A 12,782-nucleotide genomic window follows, 5' to 3' on the forward strand; every position below is an offset into this window, starting at 1 on the left:
TAACTGCATCAGTTTATGACTGGGAAAGTAGCAGGTGATTTGTCCTGTGAAATTTTGTGAAGCACTTTGTAGTGTTGTGCTATTTGCAAGGCACCATTCAAAATATTCCTGTTGAACAAGTACAATGATTTTTGCAGGATCTTTTAACTACAAACATCTTTTACAGCTGTTCCAGATTGCAAGGAAAGATGTATTCTATTACAATATGTATGGCAGTTGTCTTTTATCAAGTGGGCAGTTTTTCTTATTTCTTCCACAATGACTCCTCCCTCAGGAGGGGACATCTGCTGATAACAGGCTATTGAATGTCACTGCATGACTGATTAGAACTACAGCATCCCATTGTGAGATGCTCTGCTCAGAAAGAAGAGCCAAGCATTTGTACCCAGATATAATCTGGAGTTTCTAGAATACCAGCACAGCTTCTCCACTGGATTTCCCAGAGCAACAGCAGCTGCCTCTTCTTCCACTGGATCTTCAGAAGAAGACTACACCCTTTTTCTACAGGATCCCTGCTCCAGCAGAACTACACCTGACACTTCAGGAGGACTGCAGCCACATTTCCAATTAGACTGCTGCCAACACCCTAACCAAAAGGGTGTCAGGTTGAGTTCTAATTCTGTCAGTGTTGTTCTAGTGTACTGCATTGTTTTATCCTTTTATTTTCTTCCCTATTAAAGAACTGTTATTTCCTGCTTCCATATATTTTTTTGCCTGAGAGCCCCTTAATTTAAAATTTATAGTAATTCAGAGGGGTAGGGAGGGTGTGCATTCTCCATTTCAAGAGAGGCTCCTGCCTTCCTTAGGAGACACCTGTCTTTCCAAAACGAGACAATGGCACTTGATGATTAATTGTGCAATTGTCATGGTTTTAGATTGGGCACAATGCCAGTGCCTCCATGAAAACACATCCACCTGGTGTCTGCTGTGAGATGTGACCAGAAACAGAGCAAGCAAACACCAACTTAGGAATAAAGGGAAAAAAAGTTTATTAACACACACACACACACAGACACAGACACAGACACACACACACACACACACACACACACACACACACACACACAGAGAACAGAATGGAAATCTTTCAAACACATTTCTCCTCCCCCTCTCAACCCACATTACAACATACAATACGAACTCAAATCTTCGTTCAGTCCCCATCTCCCAGGTTTTAATTCTCAGTCCATTATCCCTCTTCCAACAATCAATTCATTCTATTAAAGAGGAAGGAGTCTTCTCCTTGTACCATTTCTTGACTAACCCCTTTCCATATTCCATGCTCTCACCATGGAAATGGACCAGAAGATTGCTTTTGGGGTTTCTCTTTTTAAGGATACTTTTGGTCAGTTCCACAAAACGACAGTCTCTCCATTTTGGGATAACAAAATCCCCCCCATTTCCCCCGGGGCTAGGGCTTCACGACAGAGATCCTCTTCCTGATCTCTGCCCATCACCACTCTTCACTGCCTTTCTTGGATCCGAGCCATTGCTTTCCCCCCAAAACCGCAGTCTCTGTGTTACAATAGAAAGTTAGTCTGTCCACAGCCGAAAAAAACTGCTCCTCCGTTTATCTCTTCCCAAGTATATTCTTCTCATTATCTCCACTACTCCCTACTCACACAAACCTCTCATTTCACTTGTCCATTTCTCCTTCTTCTTATCTCTTTCCTCCGGGAGGATCAATGTTTGGAAGGTTTCCATCGTGAAGAAAAAAGTTAAAATCATCTTTATAGGTGCCGGACTCTCCCTTCTCACTTTTGGCCAACTTCCCAAGAGCTGCACGGCGCGTCTTATCTCTCTTCACTCCTTTCTCTCTCTCTCTAGGAAGCGGGGCGGGGGGGGGGGTATTGCTCGGTGCTCCTCACTACTTCCATCCCTCCATCCTTTCACTTCCCCCCCCCGGTCTCTCTCTCTCCAAGATCCAAGGCCTCCGGCCTACCTCACGCCGCCTCGTGGCCTTTTCCCCTCCCCCACCCGGCCTACACCCGGAGGGGGAGAGAGAACTGACCGATCCCTTTGCTGACCAACAAGCAAGAGAGTCACTTCCTGCGTTTATACCCTGTGTTCTCAGAGGCGGAACCATCTCCTCATTGGCCCAAACAGGTGCCAATATTCACACCTGAGCCCCCACTGGGCTAACCACTGTCTCCAAAAAAAACCCACTACCTTTCAAACCAGGACAGCAATCAATTCAAAGACAGAAGGTGATGTCTTTTTAGACTGGTAAGGTTAAAAGACCCATTCTAAAATGTGAAGTGGGTCAGACCACTGAGTGTGGTACCTGTGAGATGTAGATCAACAATAACAACAAATACTAACACAAACTTCAGGACATATCCAGTAGACCTGTCTGTTTGTTATGGCCTGGTCTGCTGTTTCCAGTGTGGTTTTTTGCTTCTAGAGTCAATTTCCTTGGGAGGTTAACTCAGGGCCATCTTTAAGGATGTTAAACAAGAGTGCTAGTTGTGGGGTGGTTCATACTAAATAATGCCATACCCAAAAGCTTCCCTGCATCATTTGAAGTCTGAATTTTGGTTGAGAATTGAATTGTTTGTGGTTGTATGGTCTGATCTAATATTTTAACTCCCAGGTATTTGCATAGTCATTGTTGTACCTTTTCTGGTGCAATTTGTAAGGCAAATTCTTGCAGTTCTCACATTCATTCTGGCTGAATTTGTAGAAGGCCTTCTTTGGTTGGGGTTGCTATTAGGATGTCATCCATATAGTGATAACAATATGCCCCTGGAAACTGTTCTCTCACTATTAAGAGTCCAACATACCACTGTGCAACATACCACTGGCAAATTGTGGGGCTATTTTCATGCCCTGTGGCAGCACTTTTTATGGGTATTGTTCAACTGGTGCTGCATGATTGATGGAAGGCACTGTAAAAGACAACTTTGGGGTATTATCTGGGCATAAGGGAATGGTGAAAAGAAAATCTTTCAAATCAACAATTAAAATGTTCCAGGTAGAGGGTATCATAATTGGTGATGTCATTCCAGGCTGTAAAACGCCCATAATCTCCATAACAGCATTAATTTTTCTTAAATACTGGAGTAACCTCTATTTACCTGATTTATTTTTTATTACAAACAAAGGGTTGTTCCATGGGCTTGTTGAAGGCTTGATGTGACCTTGAGCCCATTGTTCCTGAACCAGAAGTTTAGGGGCATTTAAATTTTCTTTTCAGAGGGCCACTGTTGAACCCGCACAGGTTGCTCAGTAAGGTACTTCAGAGCTAGTGCAGGCTGCTTTATGCCTCTTAGTACAGTGGCCCCAGTTAAAAATCTGTTCCTACCCAGATGCCCCATGCTGATAAGATGTCCGTACCCCAAAAATTAAGTGGTGCAGCAGTAACATAAGGACGTATAGTGGCTGTCTGGCCTTCAGGATTGTTAACCAGCACAGGTTTGCTGCTTAGATGACTCTGTGTGGTACCTCCAAGGCCAGCAGCAACAGATCCTACGGTCATGGCCTGGTCTTCCTCTGGGAATCCAGTGGGAAAAGGCTGCTTCTGGTGTTCCAAATCTCAGAGTGTATCCAGATAGGAATGCTTGGCTCCTCCCCCAGGGGAAGCATCTCACAATAGGATGCTGTAATTTTATCAGTCATGCGGTGAGACTCAATGGCCCATTAACAGAAGATATCTCCCCAGAGGGAGGATTGGTTGTGGAAGAGGTAAAGTTAACTGCCCAATTGACAGAAGATAACTGCCCCACCTTTAACAGATGGGAAATAGAATACATACCCTCAAACCACATCTTAAACCCCCAGACAGGTCTTGAAATCAGAATTCTTCATGGTACCAATACCTTGTTTTAAAAGGCAGGTGGGCTCTCTTCTCCTATGACAAGAGTAACAGACCTCCCATCTTATCTACCAAGCCTCTGTTCATGCTAGGTGTCTGCGCATGGACAGTTGCTGCCTTCCAGACATCCAGAAGGGCTCAGAAGGTTGGTTTTGCTTTGTGTTTATCTGCCAGCCTGCTGGAGAATGCAGCAGCCATGGTGAGTCTCTAATGGACGAACCACGTGTTCAAGTAATCTTGTGTGTACTGGGATTTGTGAGGAAACTAATCTATCTGTTTTTTTACAGGCATTAGCAGCAGTTGTCTGTCTCCTAAAGAAAGCACCAAGCTTGACATTACTCAAGGAATGAGCTCTTGTAGCTTTTCTTCCTCATCCCAGCTCAGGTAAGTATGTTTTTGAAGAAAGTGGCTCCCAAACGACAACCAGACCAGCATTACAGAGGTACTGGGGCAGTTTCCTAAACTGTTAGGAGGGGTTTTTTTGAGGTTTCAGACTTAGTAAATAACCGGAAGAACTTGCCTGAGAACACATCAACATCACACTTTGTTTATGTGAAGTGTAAATTTCTTGTCATATAACTTGTGTCTGAAGTGTTTGAGCTTGGAGATTTAACAAGCCAAGGCTAAAGGCCACCTTGGTGGCCTTTAGCCATCAGCTAAGCAAAGCCATCAGCTCTGCAAACTTCTGGAACAACAAAATTTGGAGATGGGATGACCTCAGCTCTTTCCAATTCTCCATTTCCCTCCTTTGGGGGAAAGCCACCTTGGTGGCCTTTAGCCTTGGCTTGTTAAATCTCCAAGGCTGTTGTAACCTCGTGGTCCTGTGTTGTCCTGGCTGCTCCATGGGCTGTGAGTTTTCCTGAAGATACTCACGATGCTTTTCTTGTTGGAAGCTGTTTCTCACCTCACCTCAGTGCAGACCTAGCAGCCCAGGGCCCAAAGGCTGTTATATGAGCTGTGTTGGTGGTGTAGACTTACTCTGGCATGTTTGATATTAACTGTTAGTCATCTGTCTTACCTGTTCTGTGCTGTGTAAGCCATCAGCTCTGCAAACTTCTGGAACAACAAAATTTGGAGATGGGATGACCTCAGCTCTTTCCAATTCTCCATTTCCCTCCTTTGGGGGAAAGCCTTTTCGCTCCACTAAATTTTCCTATACTGACTCCAGTGTTCAGTGACTCAAGCACAGGGTTTTCATTGTTTCTCTTGGGAGCCCGTCAGACTGCTCACCATGAGATGCTTTCCTAAGCCTCTGCTTGATGTGTTCTGCTCCTTGATTCCAGCCTTGAACTGTGTTGTAAAAAAAACCCGTGGGTTTTTTTTTAATACTTTGTAATAGTTTGTAATAGTTTTGTTTTTATATCCCGGTATTTTTCCCAAATGGTTTACCCCCTCCCTCTACCTGTGTAATCCCTTTCCTTTGCTGAGATCATCCCCAAATCTCCACCCTGGCTCTCTGTCAATCACTCAGCATCCCATCCCCTCCATCTAGAACTTTTGGTTGAGTCATTACCCAGAGGCCAGGGGTCAACCCCTCAAGTGTTACTCCATGCACTGTTCTAAATGTCCATTTCCCAGTATCCAGACCTTAATTTTTCTTATTGGTTAGTAAAATGTTATCTACTTTAGGTTCCCACCTCCCTTTAAATGTAACTTGGCACCTCTCCCGGGGCTCTCAGCAGGAGGCCCCCTGAGGTGTGGGAGCTCCCAGGAGCTCCGAATAAAACCTTGGATTAATGCCTGCTAAGAGTCAGCCCTTTTATCCTCTACCCATGCCTCTAGCATCTCTTCTGCTGCAAAGGCTAGCCTGGCTGCTTTCAGTACCCTTGGGGCATAAAAGAGTGTCCCCCCACTGTCTGCCGAGTCGGGGGCTGGCCAGGGTTCCTGAGGGGCTCGCAGAGAGACACAGACAGATCTGGAAGAGTAGTCAGCAAAAAGCTGCAGGGGGTTGATGCTAATCAAATGAAGTACTTGAGTACTGGTTAACCCTTTCTGGGTTACTTTGGTTCATGTTCTGAATAAAAAGACTTTAAAGGAGAATGTCATAGTCACTTAAAGGCTGACAAGTGTGAGCACTGAGGTCCTAGGATTTAAAGGATAGAGGAAGGTTTTAACCTGTAGAATATAAACATTCCTTCAGTGATGACCTTTTCAGCTGAAATGCTGAACTACATGGTCAACTATATGTGGCAATTGCTGGTTTTATTTTAGGCTTTGCTTGTGCCTGAACTGAGTCAAGAAGCTTGATTTTTCTTAAAAAGCTGAAGATTTTCCCAAGGATTGCTTTCTCTGTTATCCTGTCTGTGCTGCCAATGCTGCATAACCAGTAGCTTGACTGTAATGCTGAAGTAATTATTGAAATATCATCTGCAAAATAGATCAGTCATGACAGGATAAATCCATTTTCCATGAAAGATGAGTGGAATCAGAGCCTGGATACTCTCAAACGTATCCTGCATTGAAGCATGATTTCAAAAAGTTAAGATTTCAGCTGAGGGTTAGAAGCAATTCATACTGATCAGGATGTAAATTAGATACGTAGATGATAGGTTAATGATAATTAGATGCTTAAGCCAGAGCTGATTGTTATATTGTTTGCTGTTATGAACTTGTTTGTAGAAGGAAGTGGAGTAAGTGAACTGTTATAAGAACATATTGAAACCAGTAGAACAATGGTTAGCACCTGGTCTTTATGTCAATCAATCACGAAGCAGTGAAGTGATGCGCAGAATAAATAGACACCACAACTAGATATAGTTATGAAGTGGGTATGTATTGTCAGCGCCCAGCACAAGTGAGATAGCTCTCGTGAAAACTTGTGGCCTGAGCCCTGGTCTAAGCCATATCTTTATTCACAAAGGTGTTCCATATACATTACATTGCACAACCTTGCCATGCATATCCAACCCCTGGCCCCGCCCATCCTCGCCTCACATGGTAATTAGATCCATGCCCTTCGGGGCATGTGTTCTTTGCTGTGGTGGTCACACAAGGGTCTCTCAGTGGTCTCTGAGGCTGAAGGCTGTGGTCTTCCTCATGATTGAACTTTTGAGCTTTTCTCCTTTGTGCATGTGCTTTGGTCCCTTGGTGCTTATCTGAGTACGTCTGTCGATCTTGATCAGCTTGGAGACAGAGGAGTTCCTTCATCTAGGTTTCTTGCATTCCTTGGTCTTCTCCTGGTATTGTTCTTTATCGAAAGAAGCTTCAGAAATTTGCCTTTTCCTATGCCCTTTGTACCATGGCAGAGGTTTCTTAAGTAAAAGGTTAAAATTCAACACACAATTCTACAAGCTAAAATTTAAATGCTTAATTCATATTGCTAACCTAAGTGAACCCCCAAAACCTCCATTTCAGCAGGGGACCTTGGATCATGCCAGAGGGTCACGGAGACCTGACAAAGACATTCCTGACTTCATCCCTGGGACCACCAACCCAATTCAAGACCACCGACCCAATTCAAGAGAAGAATTGCACATGCGTGAAGGACTAATAACCTTGTTTTAATACAGGGCGAGGATGGGAGGTGCTGGGATTATGCATATGTATTGTATATAAAATCTTAGGAAATAAACAGAGGACAAAGAACCTTGTACAGCGTGGTCACGCCTTTCGGGAATGACTCCCGTGCCACCCGCTGGTGTTAATAAACTTTCTAAATTAGACTAGTTAGAGAATCTTTGTCCGTGATCTTTGGCTTTAATGACTCAAAGAAGGGAGAATTAAATTCTAAAGCATGGCCATGCAGAGGACAAAACTAGAAGCAAATCCAATGTCTACCACTGAGAATTCTGAAAATATTTAGGACAGGATGGAAAGCCGGTAGAGATTAAGAAGTCTGTGGTAGGGTAATTGTCTCAATTTGAAAGACAGGTATCTGCTAAGGAAGGCAGAAGCCTTCCTTGGCATGGAGAATATAAACCCCTTCCCTCCAAACTACTGTAAATTTGAAATTAAGGGGCTCTCAGGCAAAGATATGGAATAGGAATTACAGTTCTTTACTAGTATGTGTAACAAGGCAAACAAAACAACAACTATGGCATTAACAACAAGTGGAGCCAGGGACCCGGTAACAGTCTTCTTGAATGCAGGCACTTCCCCCTTTGGTGAAGTTACCACCACAGCCGGCAGAAATAAGCAAAAATCCCGGGCCTGTGGGCAAGGTGTATCAGAATTTTTGCTGGAACTGTGGGGACATGCCGGCAAAGCAGCACGCTTCGGGTTACAGCGCAGAGAAAGCCAGAGCAGTACTGAAGAAAGCAGCAGAGGTGGGGCAGCGGGGGCCCAGCTCTAAGCAGGGCAGGGAGAGGCGAAGTTCAGGATTCCCAGGGCACATGAGCAGATGGTGATCGGTCCTTCAGGGCTGAGCTCCAGCAGTGCTGGTGAAGTCTCCTCACAGTAAGTGACAGTCTGGCCGTCCTCCTCCGATGCCAAAGAGCGAGGCTGCCCTCCAACCCAACCCCGTCTTTTTTACCTGCCCCCCATTCTCGCGGTATCTCTGTCCTCCCCCGAGAGAAAGTCCCAAAAAACCAGAGGAATTCCCGCTCCCTCTCCGAACCCAGCCATCAGTGCTTCTTAGCAACAACAATGATACACTGTGGGATGTGAAGCTCTGGTTTTTTTTGTTGAATTGCTTGGGAAGCTGGTTCATGGACTATCTGAAATGAGCAGTGGGCTCTTCAGACTTGGGTAGAGAACAAGGACTGAGCACAGGGAAGGGTGTTGCCCTTGCACCTCTACCAGGGGAGTGGACAAAGGTTACTTGATGCTTCCTCACAGCCTCACACCACACACGTGTCTTGCCAACCGCTGTGTGCACAGGGAGGAACTGCTGCTTCCTTGGGGAGAAGTTTTCAGTACTCTGACTGGCTGTGGCAGGGGGAGGGCAAAGCCCAAAAGCACAACCAAGGGTAACAGAGAACCAGCCTCTGCAGCCTGACTCAGGCCGTCCCTACACAGCTTTCCTCTGTCTCCCAAGAATGTTTAATAATGCAGCACATGCAGCTGAGATCACCCTACTGGCAAGTGCCTGCTGTGGTGTCAGACCAGACGTCTGGCACCATTGCACCTACTGCAGTCTCCAAGGAAACAATTTCTCCTTGCTCTTTGGAAGCTCCGTGTGTTCCCAAAGAAGCTGTCATCCTTTTTGATGTAAATACAGCAGTTGTGAAAGGCTTTAATGAGCTCTAGATCGGGTGGCTGTTGCTCCAAGGAGCAGTGCTGCCTGCTCCTTGTATTGCCAGCTGAAGATATACTGCTGGTCCATTCCTCATGTCACAAAGCCTCTCCTGCTTGTTCCTATCCCTGTGTGCCTTGTCTGTAGCCAGCTGTTCTGCCAGGGAGATAACTGGAGATCTCTGCTGAGGTGAGGTATTCCGGAAGAATTAATTCCAGAGGAGGTACTTGCCAGCCCTGAAGCACTTTGTAGCACAAATATGCTCACAGTAAGCAAACAATTTATCAGTGTCCCAGAGTTGTTTCACTGGGCTTCTCTTGAGCAGTTGGCATTTTCTTGCTAATGGGGTTGTATTTTGGGGCAATGTCAGAGGAAAACTCCTTATGCTGTTTATGTAGAAGAACCCCCTGTTAGGTTTTACGTGAACCTGAGATCAGCTTTGTGTGCTTGAAAACGGGAATTTACTGAACATTCCTGATTGTGGGGTCATTGATGTACAGTGAGGGGCTCCCATCTCCTGTAAGAAAGCCAGAACTGCTCTTCTGGCACAGCTGAGCCATCTGACAGCTGGAGTGATGGTAGGAGCTGTCTCAGCCCAAGCATTTAATGTTCCCTGTTGTCACCACAATATTCTCTGAAAAATCCCTTTACCAGGATTTTTCTCCTGAGAAGCTGAGAAGCCTGGGAAAAGAAATGTAAACAATAATTATCTGATTGCTTGGAGGTGGTCTGGAGGTTGCTTACCAACAGGTGCATCTTTGATTGGTTCCATGTGAATTGTTTTTAATTAATGACCAATCCCACTCCAGCTGTGTCAGGACTCTGGTCAGTCATGGGTTTTTATCATTCATTCTTTTCCAGCCTTCTGTCTGTATCCTTTCTATTTCTTTAATATAGTTTTAGTATATGATTTTCTAATATATATAATATAATATAATATAATGTAATGTAATGTAATGTATGTAATGTAATGTAATGTACTGTAATGTAATGTATGTAATGTAATGTAATGTATGTAATGTAATGTAATAAATATATAATAATATAATATAATATATATAATATAATATAATATAATATCATATAATATATATATAATATATCAGCCTTCTGAGAACTTGGAGTCAAATTCTCATCTCTCACTTCATGCTGGGAACCTCACAGCACAAGGCCCTGTGGGTGACAGTGTGCTGCTGATTTATAGGAGTTGCTACAGTCACACCTGCCCCTTGTTGTGAGCCCTGTGAGGGAAAGTACTGGATTAGGTGCAAACGGCTTCATCATGGAAGTGGTTGGTTTGTCTGCTCCACATTGAGTGGCAGCTGCTGCAAACTTGCTCCCCTGGAGTTTCCTTGCTGCAATTTTATCCATGCTCCCAAACCTGGATAGACCCTCCCCTCTGCTCCATCAGGCTTGGGTTTTTGCCAAGTTATCTGTCAATGGCACCAGATAATTGCTGGCATGTATTGGATCGGGTGCTTTACAGGAACTCTGGCAGCTGCCATGGCTGTAAATAGTGGCTAGCTGATGTTTCCCAAGGGCTGGAGGGGAGAAAAGGTGTTTCCCACTGACTATTGGGGTGATGCTGTAGCACCCGGGAGGTGGGACCAGGTTTGCCCTGTGACTCCAGGATCTGTGCCTGGGGTACCTGCCCTTGTAGGCTGTGTAGCCCCAGTTTAGAAGCAGAATCTAGACTGGAGTCATTGGGCAGTAAAATGAAGTGGAGCTGAGTCATTGGCAATTAGTGAGCCTTCAGCTGTGGTAAGAGTCTGAGTAACTGAGAGGCAGAGTCTGCCTAGTAAGTGCTGTTGAAGGATGCCACAGAGACAGTCCACTTACAGTTTTGGCTGCTGTTCTGGGTTTAACTTTTCCTTTTTTTCCCCCTGCTCATCTCCCCATCAGCAAGCTGGGGAATATGCATAGAAAACAAATCAGCAGCAGATTGTAGCATGTGAAGTGATTCTTCTGCTGGCATTGGTGGGACTGTGGGCAATAACATCCGTGGCGATTTAATATCCAAAGATAATGTGTTGCCTTCTTGCTTGCAAGCCCTCAAATGGTTTTCAGGAAGGAGGTGAGAACCTGAGCCAGCTGGTTTGTGATGGATGTTGGATACTATACAGCTGGTTTTGGTTTTATGTACTTGATTTCTTCAGAGCTCATAAGTAGAGGGGACAGGCCATATTACTGGTGTGAGCTGCTGCTGTACTCGTGAGCAGGCACAGGTGTCTGTGTAAAAGGCTCTGGTCTCCCAGATGATACAGGTCCCAAAATGCCTGTAGAGGTTTTTTACCCCCCTCTTTAGCATTTCTCAGGCAACATGGAGGCTCCCCATCCCCACTGGACTGGCTGGAGGCCTGTGCTGGATAAGGAAGTGAAAGTTCCCCTAAACCTTGCTGTGCTCAGCTGCAGGAGTGAGTGAGACCTGCTGATGGATGTGAGGACCACACAATCCAGGATGGTAGTGAGCACTGGTCTTGGGAGCACTAAGGAGATCTGCTGGTGTAAGGGCCACAAGAGAGTGGAGGAACTAGGGAACTCACAGTGAGAATTGATGCTTAGGGTCAGCCAAGAATGCCAGGAGGCAGGGAAATGGGAATTAGTCAAGCAGGAAGAGAACCAATCCTCTTTGATGTCAAGAGGACCTTCTAAGCATCCAAGATTGCTGTAGGTGTGGAGCTGCCTGGAGTAGCCTGTCGCATAAAGAAGAGAAGGGTGAAGCAGGATGGTCTGTGCAGCTCAGGGGCAGGGGCAACCCCCCAGCCTGGACTTCTCACTGCCCACACCCATGGGAGCATCTGGGCTGCGCCAGCTAGGGGGCGTGAAAGGCTTTCCAAGCAATCCTGTGAGATGTTTTCCTTTGATTCATCAGCTGTAATTCCTCCTGAAGACATGCTTTTCTCATGGCTTGCCTCTTGTAAGTCAGCTGTTCCCACTTAGGAGCTGAACTCTGGGCAGCCTTGCCTGGGTTCACTTTTAAGGAATGCAGCCTTTCATTCCACCCAAGTATTCCAGTGCACATAACACTTGGGGCTCCCCCTTCCCTGACCCTATTCTTTGTGTCCGCAGGCTGAGGTTTCCCCTGATGAATTTATTTGACTCACTGATCTCTTTACTTTTCTCACAATTTCTAAGGAGATGGGTACAATGAGACAAAAATGTCAGCCCCTTGTATTTTGTACAGGCGGACAAGCCTGAGCTGTTGCTGGATTCCACAAACCCCTGGCATTGCCATCATTTGATTGGACTCTTCAGTTTCCCATTCCTGGTTTAGTGGTATTTTGCCCTGACCAGAACTGACCACAAATTGGGGCTGGTTTGTGTTTCCTGAGTTGTCAGAAATGTGCTGCATCAAAATGAAATGCAGTTTTTGGAGTCTGACAAGGGGTTTCTTTTTCACATGAAACAAGTAAAGGAGTTTTCTCTGATGCCGGAATGCTGAGGCAGAAGGGGGGGAAATCCAGGGAGTTGCTGATAGACTGATGAGGGAATAAAACTCAAGTGGACTGTTTGCTCTCAGCAAACTCTTGAACCTTTTCCTAAGGGATAGAACTTTTCAGGGTGATTCAAAAATGCTCTTCCCCACAGAACCCCACTTGGGCACTCTGCAGGCAAGGCTAGTTGCTCTGAGCTGCCTGGCTCAGTTCTCCATCTTGCCTACACTCCTCTCATTCTTGCTTTCTCCTGTTGGCTCCCTTTCCTCTGGACTTCAGCAGAGGGATCTGGGATTTGCAGCCTGTCTCTTCCAACTTCCCAAACCTCCTTCCTGGCAGTGCTGTTTCAGGAGTCCTTGTG

The sequence above is a fragment of the Serinus canaria genome, chromosome 24, assembly GCF_022539315.1.
Source record: "Serinus canaria isolate serCan28SL12 chromosome 24, serCan2020, whole genome shotgun sequence".
NCBI classification, from domain to species: Eukaryota; Metazoa; Chordata; class Aves; order Passeriformes; family Fringillidae; genus Serinus; species Serinus canaria.